Source organism: Gymnoscopelus microlampas, assembly GCF_963454915.1.
Source record: "Gymnoscopelus microlampas genome assembly, chromosome: 19".
Lineage (NCBI taxonomy): Eukaryota > Metazoa > Chordata > Actinopteri > Myctophiformes > Myctophidae > Gymnoscopelus > Gymnoscopelus microlampas.
The window spans coordinates 17140394-17160334 of record NC_139956.1 but is presented as its reverse complement, the minus strand read 5'-3'; positions in this window follow the sequence as shown (position 1 = coordinate 17160334).

Here is a 19941-nt window from a genome sequence, read left to right as displayed (position 1 = left end):
GCCCAGATAAAACCTATTAAAAAATACCTGTCTGAGCCTCGTTTCAACCTTATTTTTAACTCTATGGTTTCAACACTGACGAAGTCTGATGCAGCAGACCAGTCCCAGTCCGGCAGTGGCCAGCCACCAGGTTGAAACGCTGAATGTTCCCACAGTTTGAGAGGACACGTTCTATTTGTCGAACTGATATATGAATTTCTTCATCCACAAGCATCCTCATCCTCATGAACGATGATTTGATTGGTTGAGGGGAAGGTTCACAAGGTGGTGAGGTGTGAGATGCGTGGGCTGTGGGTTTGTGGTGCTGTGCAGTGACTTAACAGATGTCAAGTGCTTGTATTTAATGTTGTACAACTTGTACGACATTACATTCTATTTCTACCTTTAGTTTTTGCACAGCTTCCCTTCTATTTGCTTAATAGAAGGGGTTCTAAGAATATGGGACCTGTGGTGTGTCATTCAGGATTAGCCAACAGAGCTTTATGCGTCTCCAGGGCACCACATGAGGTCTGGGGGCTGCACAGTGTTGTTAATGACACAAAGTGACTCAAATGTTAATTTGATTCTGCAAGGGACACCAGCAAACCAATCTGAACTCTCTGTACCCTTCCTCTTATTTCTGACCACCCTCTGAGTTACTGGAAAATTAATATCTATAAAGGTCAAATTCATGAATCAACGATGCAAACACACGTGGGGTGAAAAAATAGAGCTACCCCGAAGACAGAACCCCCCTGAAACATGTAGCCTAATATTGTTACAATGTCACATAGTGACATTTGTCACCATGTGAAAAATGTCTCTTATGTTGACATGAATAGGAAATAATATTTATATTTAGGTCAATAAGAGATTCAGGTCAATCAAACTGTCAAATGAATACCATATTCCATATGAATTTTCATATTGGGTAATGCTGTTTCAAATTACATTTTGTAATTTCAGATTACAGTGAACATCTTCAGGGGAAATTTTAATTAAAAAGGTTAAAAGGATGTGGTTTTGAACCAAGGATACAGATGGAAAGTCATAGGAAGCACCACGCATCCATTCATGTAGCTTTTTCAAACTTGAAATGGACAGTGTTTGGATCGATATCAAAGTTTAAGTAAGTTGCCTTGGGAACAACGGTTCCAGAGCCATGATGTGGCCCTTATATCCTGTTTATGTAACACGATAGTATGTCACAGGGACTTATCTCCAATCTATCAGTACAAAGCAGGGAGGCTTTGGGTACTATTTTTGAAGTCTTTGTTATGACTTGGCCAGGGTTTGAACCCCGACCTCCCAGTCTCAGAGCTGACACTCTAACCACAAGGCCACTGAGCCACTGTGGTGAGCAGCATCCATGTTAGAATCAGCAGCAATCAATCAGCAGCATTCCATTCAAATTAGGTTTAGACTAGTGGGTATAATATTTTGACATCAAGATAAATGGCCATTTTAAGAAATTGAAAGGTTCGGGCCTTCGTCGCACTGCTGATCGAACGAATATGTCTGAGTCATAGTGTTGGGGGCTTTGTCAGAGTACCCGTTGTACCCCTCTGTCTGTGTCCCTTTTATGCCCATATGGAGATATCTGTATCTGTCGGTCCGTGTCCTTTTTATGCCCATATATGTGCATAATGGTAGGATCGGCGGCTCTGGACAGCTGGATATCCGAACTACTCGATGGTGGACACCACACTCCTTCGAGTCCTTGCCGCTGTGTGCGGCAAGTTTGAAGTCGGTCAGTCCCTTATATGCAGATGACCATATAATGGGCATATCGGTCGGATCTGTGGCGCTGGACAACTGGATCTCTGTATCTGTCAGTCCATGTCCCTTTTATGCCCATATATGGAGATCGCTGATGTCATCAGCATATGCCCAAATGGGCATGCCTTTTGTGCCTACCCGCCCTCCCATTAGCCAATTCTAATATAGGCTATATTGAAACCAAAACAATACTGCTATACCAACTAATGAATGAACAAAAATAAAGTCACTTATTATTATGATCAGTTCCACATCCCAGGGTGCATAGGGACAATGACCTTTACTAATGCTTCTTCTAGCTCGCTCACCATGGAGCATGCACTGATAGCTTTAATTAGTCACCCCCTGATCATGCCACCTCTGACTTGTGATAACATTTTCAAAGGAGAGGAAGATGTCATGACCACAGGTATCCAACTGGGTAGCCTGGTGGCAGCCCCGGGGAGGATGTGTGTGTGTGTGTGTGTGTGTGTGTGTGTGTGTGTGTGTGTGTGTGTGTGTGTGTGTGTGTGTGTGTGTGTGTGTGTGTGTGTGTGTGTGTGCGCGTGCGTGCGGGCGCGCGTGTGCATGCGTCTCCTTCATCTACCATGGCATGAAATAAACTAAACAGCGTCAACATTAAATGCTACTTTGATGGTATTTATTTTCAACGTATGACATATATTTATTTGTGAAAATAGCTGATCTACACAAGCTCACAACTTTTCGGATAGCAACGCATTGTGAGCTTGTAGATCGGCTCACAGACACTATCAGTTATGCCAATGCTCTAGCTCAATTGGTAGTGTTGCCACACTATCAACTGAGTTAGGCTTTGGCCACCCTGATGGTGTCTGTGAATCCGAAAGTCAAGGGTTCAATTCCTGTCCCCGGCCAAGGGTTGAGGTGTCCATGATTTGGGTTCTTAAGTGCTAAATATGACCACCTCAGCTGGGTCAAACTGAAAAGTAGTTTCCCCTGTTGGAATCATTTACGGTCTTTATTGTTATTATTATAAACAGCACCATGACCTCCAATATTGACCTTTGAAAACAAAATAGTGGCGCTGCATAGCTTATTTTATATTTAAAGTAGTTTTAGTGAAACAGGTGGTTGGTTCATAACGGAAGGAAAGACTTTATTATAATCATCAACACACAGACACCAATAGGGAGGCTATACCTCTAGCTCAATGGGAATTGTGGCAGCCTGTGAGTCCAAAAGGTCAATGGTTTGATTCCTGTCCCCGATAATGTGTTGAGGTGTTCATGAATGGCGTTCTTATCCCCTAGTTGCTCTCCTGCATGTTAGATACGACCACCTCAGCTGGGTAAAGCTGAAACCTAGTTTCCCTTGTAGGAATTATATATGGTCTTAATTATTATAAAGGGCAAAACTACATGCTTTGCAGCAAATTTAAACCAGGCTGTTATAGCTGAATGCGTAGAATGGACGCCTACTAAAGACTAAAGAGAAGGTCACAGGTTTGATTCCATGCAGGCTCTGGCTAAACAGACTGGCCATGGAATAGTGATGAAAAGCTATAGCCTATTTATAATAATACTATAATTGTTTCTGTTGTGTAGCTGACACAGAGAAAGTGGCAGACTTTTGTCTGATGACTGAATTTGAAAAGAGTTTTGAAGTCTGCCATTAAAAGCAACATAATTAAGACATGCCTTTTTAATATCAACAATCCCTCAGAACTCTGCTCAGCTATTTAAATTGCTCATTTGTTAATTGCATGGTCTTCTTTCTCTCAAGTTCAGTCTTCTATGTTTCTATGGCTTATTGTGTATTATGGTTTTGCATATTACCGTATTGCTGCATTGCAGCTATATTTTATATTTGATTTTATATCTAAATTTATTTAAAAAATGAGGGGACAAATACAGTATATAATAAACAAATAAATGAATATATATGTATATTTTATTTAAGGCCCAATATTTCTACAAATGCTACAACTAAACCTGTGATAGCCAGTCATTTTGTGGACAAATAAGTTGAAGGGTAAATTTAGGTCTCATAAATTTGATAAAGTCTAAGCTTATCACCAGAAATGACAAATAGCACATTGTTGCCCTCTTGTGGTGCTTTGTCACAACTCAGTTGCACTTGACTATTGTGCTTTAGGACATGATCAGCTATAATAGCCAGCAGTTCTATTTGAATTCTAGGCTATAGAACCTAAATTAGAACAGATTAGAATGTAGACGTAGTAGTCACCCATTATTTATTATAGCTACCTCCATGATCTCAACCTTCCGTCGTTGGTAGGCTAAGCTCAATTGCTTGATTGCTTGATTGCTTGATTGATTGCTTGATTGCTTGATTGATTGATTGCTTGATTGATTGTGCGTACCAGATTGTGTGAGCTTAGTGTGCCATATGAAATGCGTGACTCGCATTTTCTAGAGCTTGTAGATCAGCTATTTTAACTTTTTTCTTATATTATTTGACAATTTGGCCAATGTTTGACCAGTTTTTATAGCATAGTTTGTCTCTTGCTGCAGTTAGGGGGGCCTGGGGACCCCCTAAAGAAAATCATGTGGGGACCCCCTGGGGATCCCGACCCACAGGTTGAGAACCACTGCTCTAAGACACAGACCAAGTAGACAAAAATGTTACCATATTATCATTATTTTGGTTAAACTGGTTAAGCTCTATATTCTTATCATTGCAAATGTTGTCTGATGTTTGTTGGAACACAATTGGCCGGTGGTGCATCCGAACAAGTTGGATGTATGATAGAGGGTCAGTGGTGGTGGGGAGGAGGAACTGTACGTCTGTGCCACCCTTCTTGTTTTCACACCACAGCTCTATAGGCCTACTCGTCTGCCAAGCTCTGGCTGCGCTCAATTCTCTTGTCAATGAGCACCTCAATACATGATCATCACACTGATGCTGAGGTTGAATCTGTCCTTCTTTGAATGCTTGGGTGGTGCAGGGCTAAAGTTAAACCTGTCCACCACCTTGGAGTCTAGGGTTTTGAATCCATCGCAGCGCATCCGGCTTGGCCGGGCAGGTCGGACGATCTTTGCTGCTGGGTTCGCAACTCACAGACTGGGTCGGCGCCTGGCTGTCAGCAGTGTTGAACAGGAGTATAGCGTTGGCACTATCCTCCCGGTGAGGGCTTTTCACTGGCAAGGTGAGCAAGTTGAATACAAAGTGTGGGGAGGGACAATTGGCCTAACAACTTTGGGAGAAAATTAATTGGCTACTCTAAATTTAATGGAAGAAAATCTGGTGGTGACCGTGGCCACGTAGGGCTTGGACTACATTCATCTTGACCTCACCTGTGCAGAGATACAGCAAGCCTGGCTGAGCCAGGTCAACTGTCAGCTGAAGTGCTGATTATAGAACAAGTCAGGCAGTGGGCACTGTTCTCTTTTTTAACGATTATTTAATTATTATTATTTTCTTTTATGTATTTATTTATTACTTACTTTTATTTACTTTTTTTAATTGATTAAAGCAGCACTATATAACTTTTTAACAACTATATAGCATAATATGTCCCACAAATGTTTAAGCAATAACAATCATCCTTCCATAAATGTATAGACTCAGGGGGTCCCTGCTAGGGGCTTGACTGTATTACTATATGTATAGGGGAGACAATGAGTTTCATCCTGGCATTTGCCAAGGCACCAAGGCAGAACTGCCAGTCAAAGCGAAGACTGGCCAATCACAACGCGTCCTTGCTGGACATGCGAGGAGTTGGCTGCCATGTTATTTGTGTCCAAAGTGGCCACTGATACCCCAAACGACATAGTGATTCTTTAATGTATGAATTAATATAATTAATGTTTTTTTTTATTATTGTATTATATATAATAATGGATGGAAGTCGATGGGGTCAAATAAGGCTGAAACCGTGCCCAAATTTGGAGTCATGTCATATATATAAGTCATTGATGACTGACGTCATAGACTGGTGACATGAATTCTGAGATTCGCTTGTGGCAGCAGAGGCAGCCATGCTTAGAAGGCCTTGTTTTTTTTTGGATCTTCTGGATCAGCGGTTTGCCTCTGGGCTCGGCCTGTTCTATGTGTCCCTCCCTGAGCAAGACACTTAACCCGTAACAGCTTATGCTGCCCTCCGAGCGCTCATCATAACCATCTGAGAAGCCATCATCAGGGTGAACCTGAAACAGAATTTCCCAGCGGGACTATAAGGAGAAAAAAAAAGGTTAAAAAAAAATGGAGACAGGAAAGGTGGGAAAGAGGGGGTGACAGTAAAGTGTCTCTGTAAAGTGGCTTGGCAGATGGACTTAAGTTCCCTGTAGTTCACCACAGACATCAATGCTTCATCAAGTGCACTCAAGAAATGCACACTTCCTTTCAGAACCGTGTCAATGAGCTCCTCTTAGATAGGTCCTGCAGCGTCTGGGTCATGTGAGGTCAGTGTTCAGAAGTCAGTGTTCACAGCCCGCAACGGGTCGTCCACCATCTTCTGCTGGAATTCATGGATGAGCCGTGAGACGTGGGTGCTCTGGGCAGGGGTTCCCAAACCTTTCCATTGCCAAGGACCGCAAATAACCATAGCCTCTGGCTGCGGTCCATCCTTTTTTGCAAGATGGCCAAAATAAATGTTTTTTTCATTTTTACGTTTAATATATACAGATGCCATGTTCAAAGTGGTTAAACTGGCACAATGTTCTTTTTTAATATATTTATTTTATTTATATATTTTTTATTGAAATTCTCCTCTTCTTTACAACTGGCCCCCCTTGCAGTCCCCGCACATGTGAAACCCTGAAGGGAAGTTCATTCTGAAATCGCACCTCCCCACGCTATATACCGTGAACAGTTGGAGTCATTAGATTGGAGGCTTCTTGTTTGTAACACTCGAAATGACACCTCGAAATGACACCTCGAAGATGACGATTTTGAACAGCATCAATCAGGATCAGCTTGTCCAGGACAGTGTCAAGATCATCACACCTCCATCCAAATATGTCTTTCCGTGAGTGGTTCGCTATTGTTCACTCTGCATACTCCCTCTGTTCCTTTTCCATGTTTTCTAAAGGAATGAAGAGAGCTGCGAAGAAGGTTGTTGAAATAGCGTATATAGACGGTTCATATTGCCAGTGCCCTTGCTGTACTCCTCCCACCCGTATCTGTGGTGGCCTACATCAGTGAACCTTCTCATTTGAATTCTTAACTTTATAACTTGCTTGACTTTTCTATTTTTTACATAGAATCTTTGGCCTCTATATTGTGTAATCTTCACCCAAGGCTGAATGGGTTTGCATCACACAAGGCATAAATGGCTGAGACCTGGTCATTCCATGTCGATCTGATCATTTTATTTGTTAAGCAGCATCTTTTATCAGCCCGCCTTTGACCAAGGGCTCGTACATCAGACCTTTCCATATTTCTAATGCCAGCTCTCCAATATCCTTCTTGGTTTCCGCCTTGTCCTTGCTGTCCTCCGCCTCATCTGTTCCTTTCACAGCGTTGAGAAAGTTGTACAAGGTGTTCATGTATTTAACAGCCTTGGTGTATTCTTCCCAGGATTTGTGGTACATCAGTTGAATATCGCCTGACTCCGTTATCTCCTGGTACAAATGTTTAACATGAGTTTCCAGAAATTCCTTGGTCTGCATGTATAATCTGGAACCGTGGGGCGGTTGTGCAGAACACAGCATGTAAATGGAAGAAAGGCAGTTATTCCATGCATGTTTGTCCACACGGTCATGGTTCAAAACTGCCTTTAATGTTGGCAGGATCTCGTTCCATGTCTCTGCAAAATCCACTGTGCGGGGCTTCAATGACATCTTGTATTAGAATCTGGGAGATAATTCACTCGTTTAAAAAATCAAGTCAGGTTTCTCCACTATCACACACAGTCGGTAGTTACGGATCTTCAATGAATGTTCGCTTGCACAAACTCAGCCAAGTGAGCAATCGGTTGAAATATATATAGGCCTACACTGTGACGTATGACATCACTGGAGTGTCAGTGCACTGTCATGAATGCCACCGCCGGTTTACACAGGTGAAGCGCCATTCCCACCGGGCATGATAAATAAATTAACTATAATCGTTCACCATTGTATTTTGTTTATAGTCGGTGTGAACACTGCCATCCACTTGACTTAGAACGATTTTTAAAACCATACTTTTATAGTTATAGTGCTCAGTGTGAGTGGCACTTCACACAGGTTTGTGAATACACAGGTTTGTGTATTCGTGCCAGAACAAACCATCGTGGAAACATTTCTGAAAGACAACAAATAGGTAACATATTGGAACTGTGTTTTGTCAATTTTGTCACGTTTGCCATGTTGTCACTACATGGCTACATGCAGTAAGAGCGGATCTAGATTCTACACCCACGTAGGCTATGTGTACAGGACAGGTACATATAATCTGCATTGACCAGGCCAATGCCCATTGGGAACACATGCTTCTCACAACGGGATACTCAATATATGGGAATTTGCAGATTTATCAATGTTTTTTTTGGGACAACCTCCCACCTGATCAACTTCCCACTCGGCAGCCCGGGTGGCGCAGTGGTAGTGCCTGCCCACCAACGAGGAGGTTGTGGGTTCGAATCCACCGTGGTGCATCCGGCTTTGTCGAGCGGGAGGGGAGCAGGGGGGCGGGAAGGTTGTAAAAGTCACTGCAAGTAATCCTACGGGCTGGGGCGGCACCTGTCAGCAGGCACTGTTGGGCCAGAAGCGTAGGACGAATAAGGCTCTACATCCTCTTGGTGGGGGCTCCTCTGGCAGGTGAGTCAGTAGGATACAAACAGAAGTGTGGGTGGGGAGGAATCAATTGGCATAAGGACTAAATTGGGGAGGAGAAGGGGGTAAAAGCAATTCGGCACATCACTCCCCAAGGTGAGTTGGTCCCGACAAGCCCAGGCATACGATCTACGAAGGCTACGATGATTCCTTATTTCCACCAAAATGTAACACTGAAAAGTATTTTTGTTGTTTTCTCACATGTCATTTCAGCTATCTTATTTGTTAGTTTCAATATGTATTGTGTGTTGAGTACTGACATTTAATCATTTTGTATTTGCAATTGTATGTTGGTTAATAAAACATCAGCTGATGCACAAACTTGGACACATCATCCGTGTTGTTTCCTGGAGTCACTGGGTGTTTCGGGTCTTGCAACAGACACCCTCCTCCAGGAGACCCGACCGAGGCTGATCAGACCTCGGCCTGTGTCCAAGTGGCATGTTACTGCCCCCACTGTCTCTTGGGGGTTAGAGACATTGCTAATTAGGGTTTAGGGTTAGCCTGGCACTAGCCAGACCGACAACGCGGATCCACTCACACTCGGAACGTATGCGAGTGAATCCACGCTATCAGTCCAGCCAATGCCAGGCCAGGTTAGGTAAGATGTTGCAGCAGGTGTTGGCGACACTAGGATACTCTAGGGTCTAGGCACTGTGGGTTGCCGCCGGTCCTGGCTCCTCCTTCGTCTGACCAGAAGTGAGCATTTTTCTGAGCGTTGGGTCGTCGTTGCTGCTGGGCACAAACATCCCATTATGCCTTAATGGATTAAACCCTCCTTGCAGGTTTTACCGCAGTCTGTAGCTTTTGGTTCTTCCTCATGGAAGAAGTGGTTTGCCAACCCTTGCCACCCTGGGTAGCCGTCTCTCCGGCCATCCTCTGTCTCTCCAGATGTCCAGATATACATTTTTATGTGGACCCCAAGAAGACCTAGCTGGTTGCTATGGCACCAGCTAATGGGGATCCTTAATAAAATCAAATCAAAGCACCTCCAAGACAATACAGTCAGCATTTATAGGAACGCCCACAAAAGGTCACATCCTGGAGTTCACTCCCACCTAACCTGGTAGTGGTACCCTTTATGCACTTCATGAGTCTAAGCGTAGCAGTGTGTTGTGAAAATGCTTCAAAAGTTACTGCCCTGGTATTCAAATAGACCAGTTGTCTACCAGATCTTTGCAAGCAAGGACCATTATTTTATTCGTACAGTCTACTGAAACCTTTTAAATATCATTACTACCACAAAGAAATTCATGGGCAAAGCTACAGTACTGTTGCTAAAACCAAATGCTGCCACTATCCCCCAAGTCCCACAAGATGACAATCACTTAATACAAATGTATTTATTAAGAGCCAAAATGTCATTACCAGACATACAAACATTTTAGATAATTCAGTCACTGCAAAACATCATTAGGTTTCTTTGGACTACTGTAAGGAGAGCAGACTGTCAAGATGAGAAATTAAAATCTCAAACTGTACCATATCGGAACCAATTAAACAAAATTCTAAACATTAAGTGACCCCTTTAGTTCTTGAAGGCTTTAAGCAGTCGATTCTGACCAGCGCTTTGGCGCACCGTAGAGTTTGACAGTATGTTTAGCACTGGGGACTCTGACATACTGGCCACTAGGACGTATAGCAGGAGGTTTCTTGATGGGTCGACTGGTAGTGGTGACGGGTCGACTGGGAGTGGTGACGGACATCGAGGGACTCACGTAGTGTGTAAATTGAACAGTTGGAAGTGGGAGTTCATCGTTACTGTTCATCGTGTTTGCACTATGCACCACACTTCCCATACTGTTCTTGATAGTATGCGCCACACTTCCCATACCAGGGAAGTCAGACTGAAATATCTGCATTAAGAAGAGGCGATGCAGGTCAGCCAGTGGATAGACACACTGCACTGTCACCCTGCAAGGGTAAAAAGATGGGGAGAAAGTCAAAGGATTAATCAAATACAAATTTAGGATAGGTTATACCGGTAATTAAAGGAAACATTGTACATACTTGTCAGTGGCATTCCTGGCAATAACTGGTGGTTTCACAGCAAAGGGCTTTTGATTGAAGACAATCTCGTTCTCATAGATAATATGTCGATTTTCCTTGTCAAGCTACGAGTCACAAAACAAGGTTTATTTCAATGATGTGTAATCTAACCAAGTAGTCTAGTTGTCAGTTTAATTCCAAACCTTCAATGTCTTTATAAAATTGCAATGTCTTAAGGTAATGCTGTAGGCTACTACCTTAACTCTGGTTCCACAAGAACTCAATGGAAAAGAGAACAGAACACTGTTGCCAGCAGTTTCTATAGGTCCACATCTTTTGTCCAGAAGAGTGCACCTGGAAGCCTTCCCTCCAGTTGGGATGGCCAGAGACAAATCGGCCACTACAGTCATCTGCCCTTCAGTGGAACACACTGTAGACAGAAAGCATCAACACAGTTGACATCCTGTACGGCGTAAGCAATGAGAAAGCACTCATTGATTCATTAGGTTCCTACCAACAAGTTCTGTAGTTCGGAAGGGACAGGTCTTCACAGTGTAAGCCTCGACTTCCAAGGTCTTGGCATCCTTGATGATAATCTTAAAGGAGGCCGAGTATTTCTTCAAACAAATGCCCTAGGCAAAAAAAAAAAAAAAAAAGGTAAAAGTTAAAATTAACTCGTTAACAACAAATACATGTTCTCAGTAAAGTTTCAGATTTATCATCCCACCTCATAGGTGTAGCCAGCAGAAAAGAGAGGCACGTCCAGACGCAGACTCTGGTTGTCATTGTGCATGATGTAGCCCTTCTGAACAGCCAGCTCTGGGGTGAGGGGTTCTGAGCCGATATAAGCCTGCCACAAGGAGTCAAATGGCTGGTGCTTTAGCTTGAAACTGATGGCCTTCTCAGAGCAGAAACCTTCAAAGGTTGGGGGAACTGTTGACAAGCACAAGCACATTTGGCAATTCTGACCATTGCTTAAAAGAAAATGCACAGTTAGACCATCAATTGATTAACTTACAGACATCCGTGAACAATGCCGCAACCGATGCCAGGTGATAGTACGGCTCCTTCTCAGGCAGAATGATGAGAGAGCAGTTGATGTCTAGTCTGTACTGCAGGACTCCCTTTTTGGACAGCTACAACAAGAGTCACAAGCCACCAACAGACTTGGCTGTTGAGATCCACACCCATAACACAAAACAAAATTCCTGCTAATGAAGAGGTTCCATTTCATCCTACCTGACGCTGGACAGCAGTGTCCTCAAATGGTACCCTGAGAGTGTATCCATGGGTGTTGTTGTAGTAAACAACTTGGTCGAGAGAAATGTGTTCATCCATCAGAGGCACAGTGAAGTGATGTCCATTCAGCTTCATAGCGGCCAACTCTACATCCTCAGGGAAAGCTCCCAGGTACACTGTGAATATGCGTTCTTCAACAGCAGTCCCTGTAATAAATGGCATTCAGATTTTTTTATTATTATTACATACATAGGGACAGATAGATACACAGATACCCATAACTGGATGGACTGTTTCTTACGATCATCACTGAAGGCAGGCTGAGAGACAGGAGGCGTGGACAGCCGTCTGAGTAGGCGGATTCTAGTTTCGACATGATCCTCATCCACAAAGAGATGCTCAAGGTAGAGGAAGAAGACAAAGCACTCATGGTACATGTTGTCCAACACCCAGGTCTAAGGACAGTAAATAAGATGCATCCACATAAGGTTAAGAATGTAAAAGTCACACTAAAGTGACCTGACAATTCATGTGTTGATTGCAGTACCCTCCAACCTTCCTGTATCCAGCTTCATCATGATAGGGGATGCTAATCTGGACCATAGTTTTGGTTTCCTCAATGAAGTAGCCTCTCTCATTTACAATCTGTGGCTCAAGGAGTTGGCCATTAAACCCCATTCCGAGCTGTTGGCTGTCTGGTCCAGAGATTCCAGATCCATGAGGTGGCAACAGCAATGACAACAGCAGAGGGTTTTTCCACAGCACATTGTTGTCATTGTAGGACCCTTTATCTGTGCGGGCAGCAACATTACAAAGTAATTAATAATTCAAGCTCAAACTGTAAAAACAGGTATAAAAATTAGTACTGACACATGGAGCAAGCAGCCACTAGGTCCACCATAAGGACAACCCAGCTCTGTCTGGAGAACAGTGTTGAATAGATCACCTCCACTGGTACACCATCCACCTGAGAATGGAGAAGCCATACATTACGAGTCATGTACTGTAGTATATCAGTAACATTAGAAAGTGATGTTTCGTCCTTGATTCAATTGGTATTAAACAGATAAATAAAGCCATAGTCTCCCATTTTTACATTAAATAATTATCAATTCAATAATTATATTCAGCCCTCGATAATAGGATAATTGCAGCACATCCAATGTGATTTCACATGAACAATACAATACAGGTGGCAACATAGCCAGCAGTGAAAATCTTGTCTCAATCAGTGACAATCCATACACATTTCAACTAGTTTAATCTCAGACAACCAATGTTTTCAACTATAATTAAGACAAAAATAATATGGAGATGAATGTCTGTGATGCCCTTGTACTAGAAACATTAAAATAATGTCTTACTATAGTGCCAAATGAGTGAGGCTGTCCATACGATGTACGAAATACAAGCCTTCCATCCGTCACATCAAACATGTAGCCCTGCTCACGAGCTTCAGCGAGGGTCATGGGAGTCAGCTGCTGCCCCTGCTTCTGAAACATCACCTGCCAATCTGACGTAGCTGAAACGTAGGCCTATAGGAAACAGCGCTCATCAACATGAACACATTTAACCCATCCGGGAACGCATCAGTGTCATTTTAGATGTCTTTGGCTATAAAAAAAATAGCAGATCTACAAGCTCATAGCACGGCACCGAGTGCCACACTATGAGCTTGTAGATCTATTTTTTTAATCATGAAGATTTGTGCAAATCTTTGAATATATATTTTATAAAGCGAACATTTGTCAAATATTTTGTTCCAGGGACCTCCAGAAGCAAAGATTTGAGTTAAGAATATATGCATTCAAATATTTGCACAAATGTTCAACATTTAAAGAAAATAGCAGATCTACAAGCTCATAGAGTGGCACTCGGTGCCGCGCTATGAGCTTGTATTTCTGCTATTTTTGAATAGCCAAAGTATAAAATAATGGTTATAGCTCAAATCTAAAATGACACAGATGCTTTACCGGATTGAATGGGTTAATTGAGGGGTATCATACCGTGAGCAGCACTGACCATATTCACACATCTTTTTGCTCTCAACACCCCACGGGTATCAAGAGAACTGGTCACAGTGTGAATACGGTCAACTGGTAGACAAATATAACCCTTACAAACATACCGTAGTTAAGACATCATCCCAGTCATCTTTCTTGGTTCCTGATGGACAGGTCATATCACTCCTCACAGATATCTAAAATGAAACCACAACCAGTCAACGCCGCCACAGCGGCCAGCCATTAGCAGCCACCACAACATTGGCCTAAAGCAGTGGTTATCACACTTTCGTGTACATTTTTCACCCAAATACGCAATTGGCTGCGGATCCCTATTTGAAAAGATTTGTGACACGCACCCACCACCATGCAAGATTTGTGTTCCAAGATCTTTGGAAAACAGCAGATATACAAGCTCAAACAGATCTACAAGCTCACTAATGCATTGTATCGCTACATTAAGCAATTTTGCTGGGGAACCCCTGGAACGCCCTCAAGGACCCCTGGGGGTCCCCGGACCCCACAGGCCAAAAACATACACCATAATGTAAACAATACATCTACAAACAATACTAGGATTGTACACCCCTTTTAAGCATGAACACTTATCAAAGCTTACTTCCATATAGTTGACCTCGCAGGTAACCTCTCTGGGAGACCACAGGAGTGAGGGAGAACAGGTCTTGTTCAAAGTGTAGGTGACCAACTGTCCTTCATGGGTGGTAATGAGATTAAACTTGAACGCAAACGTTTCATCTGCCTAAATAAAAAATAAGAAACAGATGGCAAGTCTTAGCCACTTAAACCCTCTAGACTTGGTAAACTGGACCCAAGTTGGCTCTGTACTTGGACCGCTTTTTTTCTGTCTGCAGCAAATCTCCTGGCCAAAAATAGCCGATCTATAACACACAATCGTCACAGCGCGACGCGTTGTGAGCTTGTAGATCTGCTATTTTTGGCTAATGTTCCCCCAGAACATGGAAGCTGGTTCAAGAGGTTAAGATGAACACCAATTTGTATTTGCAGAATATAACATGGTCTGTGTGTGTGTGTGTGTGTGTGTGTGTGTGTGTGTGTGTGTGTGTGTGTGTGTGTGTGTGTGTGTGTATACACATACTGTGTTTTCAGCGTGGCACGAGAAGTAAGAGGCTCGGAATTCAGCCTGACCCAGCAGGGGGAGAATTCTGATACTGTAGCCACACAATGCTTGATACTTCTCAGTGATGTGGTACACACCCATACTGTCTAGGAAGCAACATCAATCAATTCATAAATGGTTACCGAACAGGGCTCATAGACAGGACAGCCTCCAAAACATGACTTAAAAGGAATAGAAGATGTGTAAAGCCTACCGACAGCCTCTAAGTGAGGTTCTTTCCCAGCAAAGGGAAGGTCAATGGTCATCATGAAGTATCTGTCATGACACTCCATGCCAAGCACTCCTATGTGGACACAGAAAGTAAGGGGCACAACATACAGATACAAGTGTTGGTTGGTTTGTATTCTGTATTATACCAATAATTCTTACCATCTGGAATGTCACAGTCTGCACGCCTTACGGTTGACCACACAGAAAGAAGAAAGGGCAAGCTGTGGGAGACCAGAGTATGGTTCATTGAGACATGAGCAGCACTAAAAGGTGGCCAATTACAATAAAAATCCCCAAGAAATCATCTTACCAAAACCAGAACATAAAAGCCATTGCCACAAATGTACTGCAGAGTCTAAAGCTAGCCTGAATGGTAGCAAACTACACTGCTAACAGATACAAGGTCAGGCAAAACACAAGTTTTCTACAAACTTATCCTGCCCAAACAAGTAGCACATTCATATATTGCCATGTCTAGTTGAGGCATGAGTTCCTCTCCTTGACTGACCAACCAGAGGCCTTCAGCTCTCACTCACACATGTGTTGCTCATTAGTAGTTTAACCAGTTTGCAATGAATGAAGCTACCTTTCCTGGTCCATATCATAGAGAGGACAGTCTGCATGGTCTCCTCCTTTGGGATTATCATCAAAGATGCCAAGACCACTCTCTGAAGACCTGTCCCCACTTCAGAACTTGTTGGTAGAAACCTAATTAATCCATGAGGGTTTCCATGAGTGGCTGCAATTCAAAACAGGCCCCTGTAAAAGTCAAAGCCTAGCACGACCCCCCAAAATAATCATATTTGAACTGGGAACCTCCCACCCTGATAAGCACTTGGACTTGTAGGAGTTGAGGCATTACATGATGATTTAGTTTGACTGAAATAAACATTGTGAAAATAGCAGATCTACAAGCTCACAACGAGCTTGTAGATCGGCTATTTTCAAAATGTCTTCTATTATTTGAAAATTTGGCCAATGTTTCGCCAGGTTTTAGTTTGTTGATTACTTTTGATGCAGTAATGGTCATTTTTCATAAAAAAATATTAGGTATTAAAAAGTCTTTAAAGTCCTTAAATTGTCACTTTACTGTGTACACACACACACACACACACACACACACACACACACACACACACACACACACACACACACACACATACACACACACACACACACAAATCATGTTGGTTGAGAACCACTGTTTTAATGTGTAGGCATATTCATCATTTTCTGATTTTCAAGAATGAACCAGCTGAGGGCGCTGGCGGACGTCATTTCAGCGACCCTTTCACCTGCTTCCTTTTTCCTCTGTCTTGAAGATATCAACATGAACCAGCAAGAAAGTTTTACCGTGAGTTCCCATTGCTTGAAATGCAAATATACATTGCTTTTGTTGATGCCTCGTTTTACCCAGTCTACTAAATCACCTCAATTAACCCCTTTTAGAAGCCAAGGCAGGCTGTTCTCCCAAACTACTCCAACAGAGTCCTGCAGCACCCGTCCTTCCTGCCGTTGTACATGCAGTCTGGTTCCATGTTGCGGCCTGTCAGCCATCATCACACAGGTGAGTGAGTTTATCCAGTGATGGACAAAGTAATTCCATGTTTTACTCAAGTAAAAGTATCAATGCTGCATGTATCTGTTACAAGTAAAAGTCCTGTAAAAAAAAAAAATGTAGGCCTACTTCAGTAAAAGTACAAAAGTATTCGCATCAAAATATACTTTAAAGTACCTAAAGTAGAAAGTACTTATTATACAGAACATCCCATTTCAGTTTCGAATGCGTAAAAATCTTCTGAAGTAGCAGATGGCAACGCATTGTGAACTTGTAGATCGGCTATTTTCAAATTGCCGAAATGTATATAGGGCTGAAGTGTATGTATGTTTTGCAATAATAATCAAAATATACAAAGTAACAGTAGTAACTAAAGTGTTCAAATAATTGTAGTCCAGTAGAAGTAAAAGTACTGAAAATTGGAAATACTCCAGTAAAGTAAAACATACCTCAAAATTGTACTTAAGTACAGTTACTTTCCACCACTGTAAAAAAAAAAAAAGTCATATCAACAACACCAGAAGATGGATGACAATTGTGTGTGTTATGTTTTTGCCCCCCCCCCCCCCTAGTTCCAGTTGCAATTCCAACTGATTTTTTCTACATTGAGCCGAGTTGTGGGAGCAGGATCCCCAACATAGTGACTGAACTGAAGGTGAGTGCAAAATATTTTACGTGTATTGGGCATTCATGTCAAACTGACCATCACTCCAAGTTATGTTTTGCTAGAAGTGACACCTGTTATTACAACACCATATTGTAATGATGTAGGCCTAGGCCTATAGACCAATTATTTGTTTACTAACATTGAGCCTGGACGCACAGGTGATTGTTTCACGCAATCAATTCCCAACCTGTTTCGGGGTGCACTGGTTTCAGCACACCCCAACCCCCTCTTGTGTGTGTTGGCTAGTGAGACGCGTCCTAACGAGACCTGATATAATGGGTTTCGTTGCGCGCATACTGGCTGCACGCAGCCAGTATGACGTCGTCTGTTAAGGGGTCTATATCAAAAGCGCAATAAGTTAACACTTGCACTGATTGGATTGGCAACTACATTTCCCCAAAATGATATTGGACATTTGGGAAATAGCCTAATCCCTAATCTAACAAAATGGAAGTTTAGAAATTAAAAAGCAGGAGTCAATTCCACTGTTTCCACAATATCTGGTAAAACCATATAACACACAAGAGATATAATCCATCCAGATTACCACAGATTAAGATAATGTAATGAGCCTGTGTGCTGTGGTGGCCTGGTCTGAAGGCCCATGGGTTGGGGGTAGAGATTAGGATGGGGCTCAGACAGACTGGGTCATTTTAATAAGGTTGGCCGTCTCCTATCAGACAGAGCTTAGATCCTGGCTAGGGGGTGAGAGGAAATTGAGATCAAGGAGGAGTCAACATGCCAAGTGTGGTCGGAGGTCAGAGTGAGGGCTAGGCTGAGCTGTTATATGGTCCCCCTGTTTGTTTAGTTGATCATTGGTTCTCAAAGTGGGGTCCCGGGACCCCCAGGGGTCCTTGAGGGAATTCCAGGGGGTCCCCAGCTAAATTATATATAGTTAGGAACCAAATGACCCCTATGGGTCTGTAACGCAGAGAGTTGTACACTCTCAGAGTTAAATCAACATAGATTTTACAATGTACATTGGGGTCGAAGAGATAGAAATGCCATTAAATGGGGGTTTGTAGCCTAATGCATGTCAAACTGGGGGTCCTTGAAATTAAAATGGTTGAAAATCACTGCTAGAGACGTAAAAATCTTCTCTTATGGGGGTCCTTGGCATATCTTTTCAAATGGGGGTCCGCAAGCTAATAAGTGTCAATTTGGGGGTCCTTGACATGAAAAAGTTTGAGAACCGCTAGTAGATGACGTGTAGGAGACCATGATTGTATGTTCAGAAAGTAACAAGGACAGCACTAAAAGCCTGAAATAAGGTGTGCAATAGGGTGTATATAAAATGGAACTCTCCATCACAAACAAATTGCAATGGTGTGTCCAAAAATCCAGAAAAAACAAAATGTAAAAGTCGGGAAGTAATGAGATTGTTTTTAGCCGTGTTTTAACTCCAAACTAGGCTATTTTCAAATTTCCCTCAGTTACCATCCCTCTTTCTTTCTGTTCCTTAACAGCCTTATGAGTGCTTTCGCCTCGACACCCCAGCACCAATCATGCCTACCCGTCCGGCTCCCCCAAATCGTCCGGACCCATTCAGTGCAGGGCCATACCCCACCAGGAATCTGGGAAGCCCCACATTGAATATGAATCCAGGGCTCTCCCCGATCGTCCTACCCTGGCACATGGGTCCAAAGCGGACAGTGCTTCAGCTTACCTTGGAGGAGGACCTGGCTATAAATAGCCTCCTGAAACTCTACCACGGAGGTCTCCGCCACGAACAACCATTACATAGCGGGACACTCACTGTCATTGATCCCCAAACAGAGCACTTCAGTGGTGGTGGGTCATCGGTGGAAATTAGGGAACGCCTTCACACTGACGGCCCGTATCCACAGGCAGTTCATTTAAGCCTGTTGAAAGAAGACGGAACCTGGAACCAGAACCATGATTGGGCTCAACATAGTCCAGAAGTAAGAAATCCTGATCATCATTCATTCCTGCTGCAAGAGGGTTCAGAGACATGCGCTGGATCCCCATCTGCTTCCGAGTGTGATGAGACTTCACCTTCACTGACCGGCGGTCATGGAGACTACTCCGATTGTACCCAAATGTGGGCTGCACCAGTTTTGGAAGAGAGAATGAATACCCTAGGCATCTACACTAGGCTTGTGGAGGGTCAGGTGGGACGGGATCGGGGTGATGTTCTTACATCAGTCTATGATGAGGAACATCTGACAGCATCTCCACCAGCGTCGTCTCCACCATTGTCACTGTGTTCAGAGTTCAGTGAGGAGAGCAGACAGGGTGTGTTCTGGGAATTGCCTGGAGTGAGTGAAGGGACAATGTTGGAGTCAGAATGTGTGGCTGTTAATGTTCTGTTAGGCCTTGGGGAACATGGAACCCTGTAATTTCCAGCAATGTGACGATGTCTCATTCAGGTTCTCTGGTGACTGTTTGCATCTTGGCTATCACATGCCACATAGAAAATAGTTTCCCTTTGTTCGCCTTTGTTTTTGCACTGGCTTTTTGTTGTTGTTGAGCATAACCATACAGTCAAAATGTTTGAATAACCACTACATACATGACTTGAGTTTGCACTTTATCCTTGTGTATTGTATGCTTTGTAGTTTAATTTTATGCGTCTCATGTAAATAAATACCTCTGAG